At 51.5% G+C, this 16,229-nt stretch overlaps 1 protein-coding gene and 1 pseudogene across 4 annotated transcripts in view; one reads left to right on the forward strand and one right to left on the reverse strand.

Annotated features, from left to right (window-relative positions):
* CCDC12 (coiled-coil domain containing 12) overlaps positions 1-16,229 on the forward strand; it is a 58,510-nt gene that overhangs the window by 20,215 nt on the left and 22,066 nt on the right. The gene's annotated exons all lie outside the window — the stretch shown is intronic.
* On the reverse strand, positions 5,713-7,336 carry LOC106823244 (tRNA (guanine(6)-N(2))-methyltransferase THUMP3 pseudogene; annotated as a pseudogene).

The raw sequence follows: 16,229 nt of genomic DNA on the forward strand, positions 1-16,229 counted from the left end.
GAAACTGAAGAACTCGCCCAAGGGCCGCAGCAAGCCTTGTCAGCGCAGGGGGTTGCTTCCTTGTGTGGTTCTGCCCTCTCAGCCTTTCAGCCCAGCACCTGGTTAAAAAAATACGCTCTGCTTCTGAAGGAAATATGTGTAGGTGACGATCAAAAGGCCTTGTTTAAGCAATATTTTTCCCCATGAATAAATGTGCCAGTTCTGACTTGTAGTTTAAATTTGGTTTTAATTAGGATTTTATCACTTGTAGATCACACCAGAGAGGAGACAAGTGTCTTACCTTTACTTCTCCTCAGTCTGTGACGCTCTGAGAAGCAGGTGATCAGAGGCTAAAATAGCTTCTAGTCTCCTAGGAGCTTCAGCACACTTTGTTGCTCTGTAAACCTCTGGCTTGTCTGGGAATTGACTTGTAAAGAATTTGCTTTTCAAACTTGGGTGCCAGTGTTGGGGCCCTGTACATTTCCTACTCAGCTCCATGTTGGGACAGAGGAATGGGAAGATGGACCCCAGGTGAGGTGAGTGCCTTGGCTTGCTTGCATCAGCAATTGGCCTTTGTGATGGACTTAGGGGATGCTGGGACCAAGTCCACAGAACAGTTTACATCCTGAACCCTGCTTCTCCATTTGCAAAGTGGGCGTCAGAACCTTTGCACTGCTTGCACCAAGGGTTTCCCTGTGGATCGGATGAGCTGGGGAACCTAAGACAACTTTGAGCCCTTAAAGTATTGCACATATTTCCTGTTAGATTATTGCTATAAATGGTGATGTGGGGCCAGGGTTCTTAGTTGCAAGCGACAGAAATCTATTCTGGCTGGTTTGTGTGTGTGTTTAAAAAAGGAGAGCCACCTTTGGAGGTATGCAGCCAGAAAGAAGCCCACTGTGTCACAGGAAAAATGGCTTGGTGAGGAAACCACTACTGCCTTCAAGTACTAGATACCTCAGCTAGCTCTGCTGCCACTGCAGCCCTGCGATCAGTCTTGTAGCTGCCACGAAGTCTGTGTTGCTGGCCCCCCAGCTGGGAAAGTGAGTGTGGGATACTCCAGCTTCTACAGTATACAGCTAGCTCTTCCTTCCCCAAGGCTCAAGGTGGAGCCTCCCCAAGTAAGGGAGGTGCCCAGGCACTGGGCGGCCCGTAGAATGACTTCAGAACTCAGGTTCCAGTCACCTTCCTCTATGGCAGTAGGCACCATGATAAAGTAGACAGACCAGTCAACTTGGCGTCAAGAGACCTGAGGTCCAGCCCTAGCTCTGTCCCTTCCCACACTGCACACTTTACCTGGATCTCTTGTGGCTCCCAGGACGTTTACGTTGTGTGAGTGATTTCTCTGTGTTTCTTCTCATCCTGCCTGCTCTGTGTCCACAGCCCACCCTGGTGACCACAGTAGGCCCTCAGGCAGCTTGGTGTGGCCTCATACAAGTCACTTCTCCCCCTGGGTCAGCCTGTCTAAGAGGAGGGATGTGGTCTGATTCAGGCCCCTCAGTTGAGCCATGTGGTAGAATCATGACCCAGGAGTGGGCAGGCTCTTGGAACATTTAGATTTCCAGGGTAAGCCTGGAAGATTCTGATTTGGTATATTCTATTTATAACGTGTTCCCCAGGCCACTGGATATATAGTTCATCCTGAACTGGACAGTATCTGAGGCCTTTGCAGCCCTAACAGTTTGTGGTTTTCGTAACTTCTCTCATTTGGTAAGAATGGACGTGGTCGCACTTCTCTGGCTGTTGTGCAGAAAGCACACCCAAGCCTTGGGGCTGTTTATTTGAAAGAGTTTTAGAAGCATAATGTAATCAGAAAACCTCCGTTTAAATGCTGACCCATCTTTTATTAGCTGTGAGCCATGAAGTCCCTTAGTTGTTCTGACCCTCATCGTTTGGTTGGGATGATAATACCTAACCCAGGGTATTTGTGGGGGCCAGAGGCCCTGTGAGCACGGGAGTGGAATGTGGGCAGCGTTGCAAGCACTACATGGCACCGTGCAGCTGGAAGGGGCTGTCCTTCCAGACAGACTCAGGCAGCTGCCATCTGCCATACTTGGGGAAAGAAGGTGTCTCTCTTGACCTTTATCCAGCTTGTTTGTTTGGTAGCCTTAACCAGTGACCCTTGCCTTTCCTTTCTGGCCCGTTCTGAATACTTTTTATAAATGACACTCCAATCATGCTGTTTGCCGCTTCTCTGCCTGTCCTCCAACTTCTTCTGGCTTCTCAGTGCTTGTGGGAGAAAGTCTGTAGCCCATCGGGCAGGCGTTCCCCTGCTGCTCCTCCTTCCCCCGCCCCAGTGTGCCTTGGATGTCTCCGTCCTCTCCGCCGACACAGGGCTTGGCTCAGTACACCCCTCCTTCCTGTTGCTGCAGCACCCCTGTGCCCCTGCCCTGCCCGCTCTGTGGGAGTGTTTCCGCTTCCTTCCCAGACAGGTGCTCTCCCCGCAGGTGAGCTTGGGTTTCCTCTTCTCAGCTGTTAGTCACTCAGCATTCTCCCAGCCCCTAGGAAGTCACGGTGCTCACTTTGGACACGCTGTATGGTGACTATCCATTCACCTGTCTGCTTCCCCTTTCACCTGTGCCTGAGCTCCCTGAGGGCAGCAATCATGTCTTAGTCACCTTTTTGTCTGCCAGTTGACAAGACTCAGAGACACTCTGTAAATATTCAAATGAAGACATGAAGCAACTGGATAGGCACATGGATTCGGGACTTGGCTGGGCTGAGATATTCCTCAGGGAAAAGCTGGGAGGAGTCCAGGGGCTTATTTAAAAGTCTGCAGGCTGCAGCCAAACCACCAAGATGATCTTCACTGTGTGTCTGTTAAGACAATTAAGTTTCCAAAATCGGTTGTTCAGACATGGACTAGGGGTGCTTTAACACCTGTCTACATGGAAAAGAGCTGCACATTTTAGTTGGTGGCAAATTTTGAATAAGCCAGTGGCATGATGTGGATTACAGGAGCCCTGATGTGGTCCTGTTGGCGGCTATGAAGGAACTGTTCTGGGGGGACCCAGCATTGGTGTGAACAGGCACAAGTGCCTAGGGTGTGTGTGGGAGGTGGAAGGGTATCATTGTCAGGGCCACTCACTGGGTTTTTCAGGCCCTTGCTTGCTATTTGCATCAGATCCAAGGATGGTGAACACACAGTAGATAGGCTCCCTTCTCCCTCTCCCCTCTAAGGTGAACGAGCTGCAGTTCATATGCAAAGGGGAAGCCTGTTTGCTCTTCAGCCTGGTGGATCTGGAGAGAGTCAGACACCCGCTGTGTGTCCTCAGGACCAGAGGTTCTGCATGGCTATTCCATTCCCCAAAACTGACCAGCTGGGTCTCAGTTCCCTGCCTGCTGACTCTGGCTGTCCACTGCGAGGCGATGGGAAGGGGGTTCTGGGCCAGCCCTCCAGTGCCACACGAGGCTGTCTCATACCAGGGCAGGGGGCTTCCAGGCTTCATGGACATTATCATTTACCTTTGCAGTTCGCCTGTTCTTGCTCCAGCTGTGAGCTTACCCTGGTGAGGAAGTCCTGGTGGTTGTGAGTTCTGCTTTGTGGCAGAGGAAGCGTTTTCCCCCTTCAAAAAAAGGGAAATGGTGAGGCTGGGTGAGAGAGTGGGGACGTAACCTCATCGTTCACCATCAGTTAATTTCGTAACTGAAATTTTTGCCCTGAATGGGGGAGATGTTCGGCCTGATTGGAGGGCCCTCGACCTGCAGTATGGCTGCTGGTTTGGCTGCTGTGCCCAGTCCTGGGCTGTAGAGGGACACTGGCGTGTGCAGGCCCCAGTCTGTCCTCGTCTCCTCCCAGCAATGCTGGGTTTTGTTCTTTGTTTTGTTAAGCTTGAGAAAGGTCATTGAACATTGACTGGGTTGTGTTGGGCCGGAGGGCCAGCCATTGTCTCCTGCTTTCCCATTGAGCCAGGTGAACGTCAAGTGAGCCTGTTTAGGGTGTGAATATAGTCAAGACAGTGAGCCACAGGCAGCTGGGTTCCTCTAGCTACTTTTGTTTTTAAGTCATTTTGTTTTTCAATCATGTTGACAAGAGAATTAAAGGAAATGGAAAAAATACTACCCACAGTCATGTTATGTGAGCCTGTGAAGTCTTTGGCCATTGTATATGTAGTGTTGCCATTGTCTCGCTCATGGTTATGTGTGTGGGCTCCGTGTCCCTCGCCGTCCTGTGTTTCACGGTGCTGCCTGTCAGGGTGCTATTTTAGTGACTACTCTGGCCAGTCTCATGAGCAGCTGGCCTCACTGTGTCTGTCAGGTTGGATTCACCTCGTAGTTCCAGTTCTCTCGATTGTGAGAAACACAGCTAGAAACACCTCTATACACTTCGCTCTTTTGTCTCTTTGTGATGCTTTTCCGGGATGGGAGTTCCTGGCCCAGAAATGGCCATATCTGGGACTCCTGATGGTTTGGTCGTTTCTCTGAAGTGATACCAGGAAGAGATGTCAGCTCTGTGATGTGATGCTAAGGTGCTGTTAAACACTAGTGAGACTACCTGTGTGCTCCAGGTTGGGGTGGGAGGATGGCTAGAGCCGAGGGCTGGGTTCTGCAGGGAAGCAGCCTAGGCTTGAAGCCCACCCTGCTCTTTGGGTCCTTGCAACCCCAAGCTCTGCAACTCTGGAGGTTACTTAATGGCACTGGGCCTCCATTTTTCTCACCCGTAAAAGGAGAAAGCAGTGCTGACCTTACTAGATTTTTATGATGATTAAATAATATTGATTATATTCAATTAATTGAATAATCAATTGCCTGACATACTGTTATGACTGCTATTATTGTAGGAAATACAGGAGGACAGAGATGGGTCCAGCCCTCCCCAGAGCTCACCTTCTACTGGGAAGTCTTCTAATTTTATGGAACCTAGTTAAATTTGATTCTTACCACCCTCCGAAGAAGTGGGCACAGTTGGGCTTTTTGCCTTCATTTTACAGGAAAGCAGCAGAGGCACAGGTAATTGTGGAAGGGGAGGACAGAACAGACAACTAAGGGGTGAACAAGCAGGTATGTGTGGTAGAAAGAACTGTGTGTGTGGCAGCAAGGAACTGGGCTACCAGTTGTTCATGTCCCCAAACTGATGGAAAGAGTGTGGAGTCTGACACGCACAGACCTGAGTTACGTGTCGCTGAGCCTCAGTGCCTGCACCTGTGAGGCAAGCCTAGCCATACCTGATGCACGGGCACTGATGGAAGGCTCCAGCACATCGGGGAGGAGAACCTCCTCCGTAAGCTCTCCTGCCTCCCCTGGGTTGTTCATTCATGCATTTGCCGTTGGTCCAGCTGCTGGGAAACAGTGATGGACAGGCCACTCGGATCTTCCAGACTAGGAGGGAAGGCAGATGACAGACAAAATCTCATGTAGGCAAGTCCAGGTAAAATCCACTGTCTGGGATGGTTATCAGAGGGCCTGCCTCGGAAGAACACCCTTCTGCGAAAAATGGGCGTCACCTTCGACCTGCACCAGAGAAAGTGCTGAAACCCACCAAGCATCTTTGAGCTCCCATGGAGTTTTGTGGTGGGTGCAGAGTTTAGGCTTCTGTAGGCTCACAGATGGGGTGCCTCTTCCAGCCTGACACCTAGTGTCACTCATCCCTGAGGGAATCAGACATGTCATTCTTAATTTGAGCCTCATTTTTTTTTTTTTTTTTTAAACAGTGCAAACTGCACTTCTGTTAGTACTATTTTTCTCTCAAAGCAAGTTCTTCCTGCTGACATTTCCAGTGTGGGGAAGCACAAATGCTATTAATCATCTTCATTCTTTACATTACCAAGGAGTTCTTTCTCCATCTTGCTCTGAAGGATGAACAAAAGCTTGAGGCGTACATTTCAGAGATAAACTGTGGCATGAAGACCCCCTATGTTCACCCAGACAGTATGCACCTTCCGCCATACATGTCCCATTCCGGATAATGCCTTGGTAAAGCATTTCTTGTCCTGAGTGAGTAGGACAGCTCGGCCTGTCCCTGGTCTACAAACACGGCTCATCTCTCGTAGGCAAGCAGGATAAAGGTTCCAGTTTCTCTTCTTGGAGCCCATCCTTTTTCCAAATGGCATGTCTGTTACAATAATGTCCACAGAGCCAGTTCTCAATGGCAGATTGCAGATATCCCACCGGACAGCATCTATGGGCAAGCCCCAGGAGGGTCTGCCTTCTTTAATTTGGTTCTTGGACAATAAAGATGAGATGTTATTTGCAGCTCTATTCACAGCCAACTGATTATTATCACCAGCAATATGATAACAGTTAGACCATTCAGTAGCCCCCTCTATTGGTATTGCCCCGGTTCCACACATCGGATCAACTATTATATCAGTAGGTTGAGGAGCACAGAGCCGGAGCATGCCATAGGCAACAGTAGATCTAAGAGTGGTGGGTCCAAAATGTGTGATATTTCTTCGGTGGAGACTCTCTTCTGTCAATGCAATGCCCACAACAATTTCATGATCATGGATATTCAAAAGAACCTCCACATCAAAGTTGGTCATGTCAGCCTTCCACTTAAAGTACTCTTGAACGGCACCCCCAAAATCTCTCGCGGCTTCATTTGAGGAAAAGCAATGCTTCTCTCCTGCCCTGTTGCACGTGACTCTAAACTTCAGCACTTCAGGATTAGTTTCTTCTTTTGAGCTTTCATCAGTCTCATCTTTGCAAGATGCCAAATCGTCACCTACTAATGTTGATACCTCTTCTTTGATGGCTGGATTTTCATAATAGTCTAAGATATGTGAATCTAAGGGATTGCTAGTGAACGCTTTTTTAACATCTCTCTCATCAGTCTTGTCTCCTCGTCCATCATCAGTCTTCTCTTTACCTGAATTCTGATTTATCTTTTTGCGCTTTGTTTTTTTTTTTCTTGAAACTCGTGTTAATTTTCCATACTTTTAAAGGGTCTGACCATGGGAGCTTCCCAGCCACTTCTTCAAAATCCTTTAAAACTTCTTCCTTTGTTTCTTTGAACTGGTAATCTTTAAACTCCTGAACAACCACAAATAAGTTATCAACTGATCTCAGACAATGAACCTGAGCCAGACTTTCCACTGAAATGTCAAAATATATCTTGTCCCGGTCTCTGCTGATTTGGCATGATGACCCCAATTTCTCTCTCACTTCATCTGCAGCTGTTTGCTCAAAGCCAGTAGGTACAGTGGCTCCAATAGTGACTTGGAATTGCTCGGACTCACTTCTGGGGCCACTTTCCATCACTTGTATAGACTCCTGGTTCTCATGAAGGTTTACATCAAGGAGCTGGTTGGTGGCTTCTTGAACGTCAGACATGTTGGCAGTGCTTCCAAGGTTCCTGATACAGTCCCGGTCGCCAGCGCAGACCCTTCCGGCTGCGGCACCCGCCAGCCCAACGCGCCCAGGTCACGCCCTTGAGCCTCATTTTTAAAATTAAATTTGTCATCCACGAAACTTGGCAAAAATATAAGAAAGCACTGTCAGGGGGCCAGCTCCGTGGCTGAGTGGTTAAGTTCACACACTCTGCTTTGGCGGCCCAGGGTTTCGTAAGTTTAAATCCTGGGCACAGACACGGCACCACTCGTCAAGCCACGCTGAAGCAGCGTCCCACATGCCACAACTAGAAGGACCCACAATTAGAAATACACAACTATGTACTGGGGGGCTTTGGGAGAAAAAGGAAAAATAAAATCTTTAAAAATACCACTATCAGGAAAAGATAATGCATTTTCTTCTCAGTTACTACATTTAAAAACTGTCAGATGTAGGGCCAGCCCCGGTGGTCTAGTGGTTAAGTTCAGTGTGCTTGGCTTCGGCAGCCTGGGTTCAGTTCCCTGGGCACAGACCTATACTACTCGTCTGTCAATGGCCGTGCTGTCTTGGTGGCTCACATACAAAAAGAAGAGGATTGGCAGTAAATGTTAGCTCACAGAGAATCTTCCTCAGCAAAACTAAAAAATCCCTGTCAGATGTAGCTGAGTTTCCCTGTTGGTTGGTCTAATACTAATGGGCCCTCCATTTCCCAGCCTGGATCTGGGCCGGGGGCCCTGCGCACCTGTTAATTCTTTTGTGGTTCCCGAAACTCAACTGGCTTTCTACTTTCTTGGGGTTTTTGGTGTGGGGGGCTCAGGGCAAGGGATGGGAGGTGAGAACAGAGGGAACATCTGGTTCCCCAGGAAGATGCAGCAAGAGCCAGGGTTTGAGTCAGGCCCGTTGCCAAGGACAGCAGGACTGGGAACACCTCAGGATGCTAGTAGGCTGTTTCCCACAGTAGGTGTGTGGGGTCCTGCACCAGATGGTGGACCCAGGTTCCGTTGTTTCATCCTCAAACACCCCTGCTGAGGTAGCTCCAGCCCCACTTTGACAGGGGAGGAAACAGCCTCAGAGAGGTCCTGCAGTTTGCCTGCAGTCCCACCACAAGGTGAGCAGCAGAGCTGCTGGGATTTACCTGCCGCCTGCCTGTCCAGTGCTGCTGCCCCAGGCTTCCACCGTCCTCTCCTACAGGGAGGGGCCAGGTGGGAGTTTACAGCCTTGCCTGGCTGCCCAGAGGAACTGGTCCAGGCTGGCTGTGAGTGAAGGAAAGGTGGGGACTGGTCTTTGCTCTGACCTCGGCATGACCTTCCCTGGGCTTTCCTGCTGGCAGTGGGGGTGGTGGGAGGGGCTCTTTCAAGCCTCTGCACTCTCACAGTGCTGGTTGTGCCCTCTGTTTCCCTTCCCCCGTGCCCCTGCTCCCACTCAGTCTTTAAGTTGCAGGACAGGTGGTGCTTCCTTTGGAGAGCCTCCTCACACACCTCATGTGCCACCCAAAGAACTCTCCCCCAACCCCCATGCTGCGGACACTTTCGCTTTCCTCCTCTGGGTCACTGCCCCCTTGACACCTGAAGAGCTATGGATTCTTACTCCAGACATCTGCACCTTTTCACACCTGGCCTGTGTGTGTGTCTGGTCATTGATCTCTGGAATCCAGTCCATGGATCCAGGCAAGAGTCCCCACCCTGGCCCGTGAACGTTAGTTGCCGACCTGTTCTTTTTTCTCCTCAGCACCCAGTGTGGAGCACCTAGTATAAGGGAGCCAGTCAATATTTGTTGACTAATAAAGAAAAATCTGCTGGAGGGCTTATCTGCCATCTCCTTTGAGTACAGCTGTTTTCCCAGTTGCGCTTGTGGTAAGCAGAGGGCCAGACTAGGTCTGGGGCCAGGTCCCCACACTGCTCTGCCTCATACAGGACGTCAGCAGTCATCTGGGGCAAGGCCGAGTGATGGGCCTGTCGTGCTGTTTCCTGGGCCTTGAGAATGGGGTGTTGATGGTGGGGCCAACCCCGCCTCTGCTGAGGAGTGGGCTTCCGCTGCTGAGGCCACCTTGACAGGCAGTGGACTGAGAGCCTTGATCTGCAGTGGCCTTCGTCAGACTTCAGACATCAGGCCTCAACGCTAGTCTGCCTGAAAGCCACCACACCCTTTCTCTTTGTGCCCTAAGCGCCACCAGCTTTTTTGTCAATGGCGCCTTTATTCTTCCTGAGTCATGGTCAGAACCTCATTCTTCTTGACTCCTCCCTATCCCCCACCGCTTTCAGGCACCCCCTTGTTCTGTCCCACTGCCACTGACCTAGTTCAGCTCTTATCTTTAGTCCTTATCTCCAGCTTCCTTACTGTTCTCCCAGCACTTTGTTTTTTGTTCACAAGCCTTTGGGGAATGCCCGCACCCTCAGGACAGCAGGACTCTCAGCTCACCCCAGCCTCTTGGATGTTAGTCTCCACCCTCCCCTGCCAAACCCTCTGCGCTTGCTTCTTACTGAAGCACCGAATGGGGAGTCAGAAGATCTGTCTCCTCTGCACAGATTCTCTGACACATCTTCTGACGTCTTTGTGAAGCGGAGGTTTTAACACTGCTTGTCTGCGCTTGGGAGCGTAGAGAACAGCAGGTGAGAACGGTGAAGGTGAACACTTCCATGACCTGCACAGAGGCAAGCAGTCTGGGCCTGCAGCCCTTCCCTCCTGCCCTGGCCCAAGTCTCCCTGCCCTTCAAGGTCTACTGCCTTGTCCACCCAAGCTGCAGGCTTTTCTCCTTCCTACCTGGTCATTTCATCCTTATAATAGTGCCGTGATGCCAGCATGACAGTCCTCGTTTTCATAGATGAGGAAACCCAGGCCAGACAGGTCAGATAACGTGCCCAGGGTCACACCTCAGGGTGAAATGAAGCCAGGGTTGCCAGTTGTGTTCCTGTCCAGAGCCTGCAAGGTTTACCACTGTGCTGTACCTGCTGAAGACCATGCCAGGCCCGTGGGTACAGATGGGTAAGCTTCTGTCCTCAAGGAACTCACTGCCTGCTCGGCAGACAGTGTGGACACATGGGCCAGGTGGGCTTAGCAGCAAACTGAGTGCCAGGGGCCCTGCAGCCCACCGGAATCACTACCTGCTCAGGAGAGTCAGACGCTCCCCTCCCCTCTCCTCCCTCTTCCCCAGTCTCTGGGCAGTAGAGAGCTGTGCAGTTTCTGCGCCCAGACATGGTGGCCTTCAGCCGAGGGCTTATCACCTCAACTTCAGGGTGAGTCAGACTCTGGGTGACTGCCCTATCCCCAAGTGCCCTTGGAGCACAGCTCCCACCAAAGCTGTACCTGACAGGAAGTCCCTGTGCCCCAGCATGGTGCTGCCCTGGCTCTGAGGATGGGCAGCAGGGTGAAATTGTGAAACCTGCCAGGTTTGCCCTCAGCGTTGTCAGTCCCTTCCTGCTCCCCCTGCCCCCTGGGTATACGTGCCCATCTTTCTGACTTTTCCCCACCTTGGGCCCAAATCAAAACTGGAAAGGCTCACAGTGGGGCCAGTTTCACCTCTTCTTAGGGGGCTAGGGTTTGGGGTTGTTGAACAGAAGGGCTGTTTCCATAGACAATACACCAGGCATACTCAGCTAACGAGCCATGTTTGCTGGGTGTTGGAAAGTGTTTCTGCACCTGTGAGTTCCTCTTGGGTCTCCAGCTGCTTCAGTAATGGTCTGATGGTGGGAGGAACCTAGATCTGAAGTGGAATGTCTCTCTGTCCGCCCTCGCCTGCCTCCTTCAGTCTCTTGGAAGAGAGAGCCCCAGGCAGCAGCTCCTTTTAGGATGAGGGAGGGGCTTGCTTCTTGTCCCCTCAGTGCAAGTGCTCCTGCTTCAGCACAGCTGCCCCTGATGCCAGTTCCTCATTTAATCTTAACCACCCTCCCCGACACATATGCACAAACAGCTGCAGGCTGGGACAGGTCCAGGCTGGGAGTGAAGCATCTCACCTGGCTTTGGGTCTCCTGCCTCTTCCCACAACTCACCTTCCAGGCTGCCAGAGTGTCTGCCCTCATCCTGGGCTCAGCCTGCCCATAGCTCTGGAGGAAGGCCCTGTCAGTCCCTCTACTCCTGACCTCCGTCAGTCCCAGCTGGGCCAGCCACGGGGGTCTGCCCTGCAGGTATTGATAGTGTCCTTGCTCTGCTCTCGTGTCTTTGCCAAGCAGTTATCATTCCCAGAAATGTTCTGCATTTAGTCACTTGGTAACCCCCTATGGGACATTCAGAATTTAGTTTAAGGGTTACCTCTTTCCCTGACAACACCTGTCCTTTGCCAGTTCTCCGAGTATACAAAACATTTAATGAAGCTTTCCTCACCACTCGTGGCACCGAGTTATACTTTCTAAGTCTGCTCCTTTGAGTAGCCTTGAGGTCCTCGAGGACAGGGTTCTTGTTTCCTTTATCCTTGTGCCCACGACATACCCGGCACACAGATGGAAGGCGGGGGTGTGAGGAAGAAGGACCCTCGCCTTTGCCTAGGTGGAAAGGGCAGCAGGAGGAGATGCGGCAGCCTCCTTCTCGGCCTCTCTCTGCTGCATTTCTGGTGGCCGATGGAGCTTCTGGTGGTCGTCCTACATTCAGGCAACAAATGTGGATTGATACTCCCCATCCAGAGACAAGTGTGCTCAGCTTGTGGGGGCTTCTTCCAGGGGGAGACCGAAAAGCAAACATGTCATTAAAACACCAAGTCTGGATGTGTCCCCAAATTGATAAACTTCTAATCTAGTCTAATGAAGAAAGAGAAAAGATAGAAATTATTAACATCAGTGGATATCACCACAGATCCTGCAGGCATTAAAAGGATAATAAGGGAATATTATAAGCAACTTTATGCCAGTAAATTCAGTAACTTAGGTGAAATGGATATTTCTTGAAAGATACCAATTAATAAGACCAACTCAAGAAGAAATAGAAAATCTGTATAGCCCTATGTCTAAAACCTCACAAAGAAAACTTAAGGCCGAGATGGCTTCACCGAAGTCTTATCACACATTTAAGGAAGAAATAATAGCAATCCTACACAGAGTTTTGTTCCTGGGGAAAGGATTTCAAACATTATGAAACAGATCAGTCAGGCTCTGTTTTGGCCAGGGCTGTTTTTGAGACCCCCTGAAGTCTTGCCTCAAAAGCCCCTTCCTCCTGCAGGCTCTGGGAAAGGTGAGGTCAGGGGCGGGGCCTAGGTGTGGAGACCCTGGCTGGGGTCAGAAATATGGGGTACCTCCAGGAACAGGCAAGCGGGCTGCAGGGAGGACCCCAGTCAAGGCTGTGGCTTTCCTGTCCTCCATCCACCAGTATTCCTAAGAGTTTGACTCTTCTGGAGTTGGTGGAGAGAGTAGTAGTTAATCTGGCAAAGAGGTGATGAATGTTGTCTGGGGTAGGCCTGAGGAGGCTCCAGGTGGTGCCCCCACACTGAGAGGAACTTGGGGAAGGGCTAATAAGGCCTGGATATGAATAGGAATGACCACAGGCCTGTGTCTTGGCCTAGGATCAGACCCAGAGGAGCAACAGAACCCTTTGCCTGGGAACCGCAGAAGGCTGCCATGAGGAGGTTACCTTTAAGCTGGCCTCTAGGACTGGCCAGAGATTGGGTTTTCTTTGGGGATATCAGAATGGACATTTCAGGATTTAGGACAGAGTCAGGTATCAGAGTATTCTGGACAGGGGCCACTGTGAACGGGCTGCAGAGCTAGTGTCGGGGCCTGGGGAGGCTGCACCTTGAGGAGAATGACTGTTGTCCTGGGGGTGTGGGAGCCCACGAGAGCTTTGAGCAGAGGGCCAGGGCAGTATGATCTGACTGGTGTCTTTGAAGAGGACGCCAATGATGTGGATGGATGAGGTGGCAAGAAACTTAGGGGAGATCTCAGGTTAGAAAAAGGAGAAAAGGGCAGCAGGCAGCTGCGTTCTCCAGAGTAGAAGGGGTGGCAGACTGGCTGGCTGGCAGGCAAGGGTGGAGGGGAATAGCTGGGGGCTGGGTTGTGCTGGGGACCCAGGAGATGGGGGAGTAATGGAGAACACGGGCTGGGAAGGGGGAGAAAGGCAGGGAGATCTGGGAAGCATGTGTTCAGGGAGTGGTTAGGCAGTGAGTGGGATCTGAGGGTCTCGGGGTGGGCGAGGCCTCTCTCGATTCCCTGTGGTTGTCATGCACCTCGGGACCTGCGTGCACTCCCATGAGCGTGCTCCAGGGCCTAGACCTAGACTAGACTTGAGCTGGCCTTGGCCGGTCTGAGCACACATGGCCAGATCTCAACGGTTAGGGAGCTTGGAAGAGGTGACTGGGATCAGAGCTGTTTTTAGAAACTAAGTGCTACCCTTGATGCATTATCTCTCATCTCCTGGGCAAGAATGCAGGGTGGGGATCAGGAGGACCGTGATCAGACCTGCAGCTACCACTGACAGGCTCTGTGACCTTGGGCAGATCTTTCCCCTTGCCCTGCCGGCAGTTTGCTGGGGTCCCTGTGGGTTGAATTGAGGACCTGGAAGGCAATGGTCCTGCGAGCCCCTCAGTTCTGAGGGTTTTCTGAGTCTCTTAGGCTGGGGTGGGCCGTGAGGCTGGTCTGCACTTCCCCCACACCGTCCCAGACAGTGAGGGTCCTGCCTTGTGGCCTAGGCCAGGATCGCCTCAAGGCTCTTTTCCTCCTCATGAATGCTCACTGTCCTAACTGAATCACTGTTTAGCAGGAAGACCAGAGTCCTCCTTGTCCCCCTGATGTGGCCTATTTATTTGTTCACCTGCTCCTGCCCCACACGCTTCTTATCGTTCCTGAGCCCCTGCTCTTTGCACAGCATCTCAGGCTGGGGTCATCCTTAACCTCGTGCCATCTGCAGAGCTACTGCTGCACCCCACTCACCAGTCTGCTGGCCATTTTTTTAAATGTCATTTAGATAGCTGGGTGTTTTCTCATTTATTAATGAATAACTTGGCCTTTGCCGAGGCACTTGAGTGTCTCTGGGACTCCAGGAGGGTGGCGGCAGCGGTGGCCACTGAGTTGCCCTTGCTCAAGGGCTGGGAAGAAGCGTGGTGTTTGCAAAGGACTCCTCCCAAAGGCTGTTCCCACAGTCCCCACGCCCTTCTACCAGCTGCTCCAGATTAACAGAGCCCGCATGGAAAGAAGCCTTTATGTGGGGTTGCTCACCAGCCCACTTTGGGGAAAGCTGAGCCTTTTCTGCTCTTCCACCTCTGTCCTTACTCACCAGAAGGAGACATCCACCAGCCCCTTCCCCTGCAGCTGGCATATCTGGCCATCAAGCAGTCCGCTGGCTGGCAATTGGGAAGGAGCTTTTTATTCAAATATCCGGGCTTCTGGCTTGCTTCATTGGCTAGCATTTAGTGAGGGAGGGTGCATGTGTCAGTTAGGCCTCTATGGAAGGTCACACCCAGGCCCCAGCAGCCCTGGGAGCCATGTGGAGAAGCCTAACTTGTTTCTCAGTAAAGAGTTTATACTCTGCCCTCCCTTCCATCTTTGGTCATCATCAAACAACTGCCTTTCTACCCCCGGGCCTGCTTACCCAGTGAGGTCAGCAGGCGCTTAGGACAGGCCTCTGGTCCTTCCTCCAGCAGCTGTCCTCTGGCTTCTGTTGCCTTAGGACTCCAGCCAGAGCCCTATGTGATCAGCCCCACCTGCCTTCACAGCCTTATCAGTATTCACCTTCACCCTGACTGTTAGTCCAACCACCTGCCTGTTCTTCAGACCACACCCCGCCTGTACTCAAGCTGTGCTCCCCTCCAGGAATGCCCTTCCTACTCCTGTCTCCCCATCCTGCAGCACTCAAATTCTGCTCATCCCTTGGTAGAAAGTCCTCTTCCCACCCCACAGAACCACGTTGATCTCTCTCATGTGGCTCCTATCACTCGTTCTGCCTCATCCTCATGAGACTGAGCTGCCCTGGGTTGAGAGAACGAGGCGGGGATCTTGATTTGTTCACGTCACAAACGCCTTTCTCTGGGCCAGGCCTCCTGCCTAGTTTTGGTGGTCTCCTCCCCCGTATTTGTGAGGCCAAGGTAGGGTGGGGTCTGGTTGTTCCCAGGGTCTCCATCATGAACACCGGCAGGAAGTGACTCATAAAGCAAATGCCATCTCAGGAGGCACTTGTCAGTGGCATAAACAGACTTCTAGGAGAAGTAGTACCAGCAGCTATTTTACTAATAATTTACATGTCAGCTCATTCTTATATCCATCAGCATAGGTTCCCTGTGGCGGGGCTTACAGATGTCTCCTCAGAACAGTGCTCCAGTGAGAGTCAAAGGCAGGTCGCTGCGAGGGATGAAATGCACACTGACACCCTCTGGAGGGCCAACCCTGGTGTGTGGGGAGACCCTGGAAAAAGACTGCCCTGGAGCCTCTCACCCAAGCACTGAGGGCGTGGTCACATGCATTTGAACACACACACTTGCACACACCCTGCGTGTCCGTTTCTCTCACGGCAGGTCTCATCTAAGTGCAGTAGTCACATGGTAAGGAAGAAAGCCCGGGAAGGCATTTTCTGCTGCAGGTGGAAGCAGCATCGAGGTGTCCTTTGTTGTGGCCTTGGTGTGCATGGAGAGCAAGCATGCTATGTCAAAGTTGAGATGAACATGGCTTCGCTAGACTTTCAGAGAGTTAGGGGGGCAGGAGGAAGACCAAAAAAAAAAAAACAGATTTAGGAGAAATTTTTCTCATAGAAACTTTGAACTTGTTCCCCTTTCCTCCATCCCCCTGAGTATATTGCAAGGGTGAGTCTTGTTACAACCATCCTAGTTTGAGTTATGCTACCCCTAAAGGGAGCTGGTGTTGCTGGAGAGGCCTCTGGCCTGAAGGGAAGTCGGGGGTCCTGAGCTTTTGTCCTGCCCAGGTTGCTGGTGACTGCTCTTCCCAAATCTCTCCCAGCTCAGCAGGTGGCTCCATCCAGACCCATGAAGGTGACTGCTGGCCTGCCAGCATGGGCTTTCCGTGGCACCAACCAGCTTTGTTTCTCATGGCCTAAAACCTTCCAGCTCCTCCTAC

Source organism: Equus asinus, chromosome 21 (genome assembly GCF_041296235.1).
Source record: "Equus asinus isolate D_3611 breed Donkey chromosome 21, EquAss-T2T_v2, whole genome shotgun sequence".
Classification (NCBI taxonomy): Eukaryota; Metazoa; Chordata; class Mammalia; order Perissodactyla; family Equidae; genus Equus; species Equus asinus.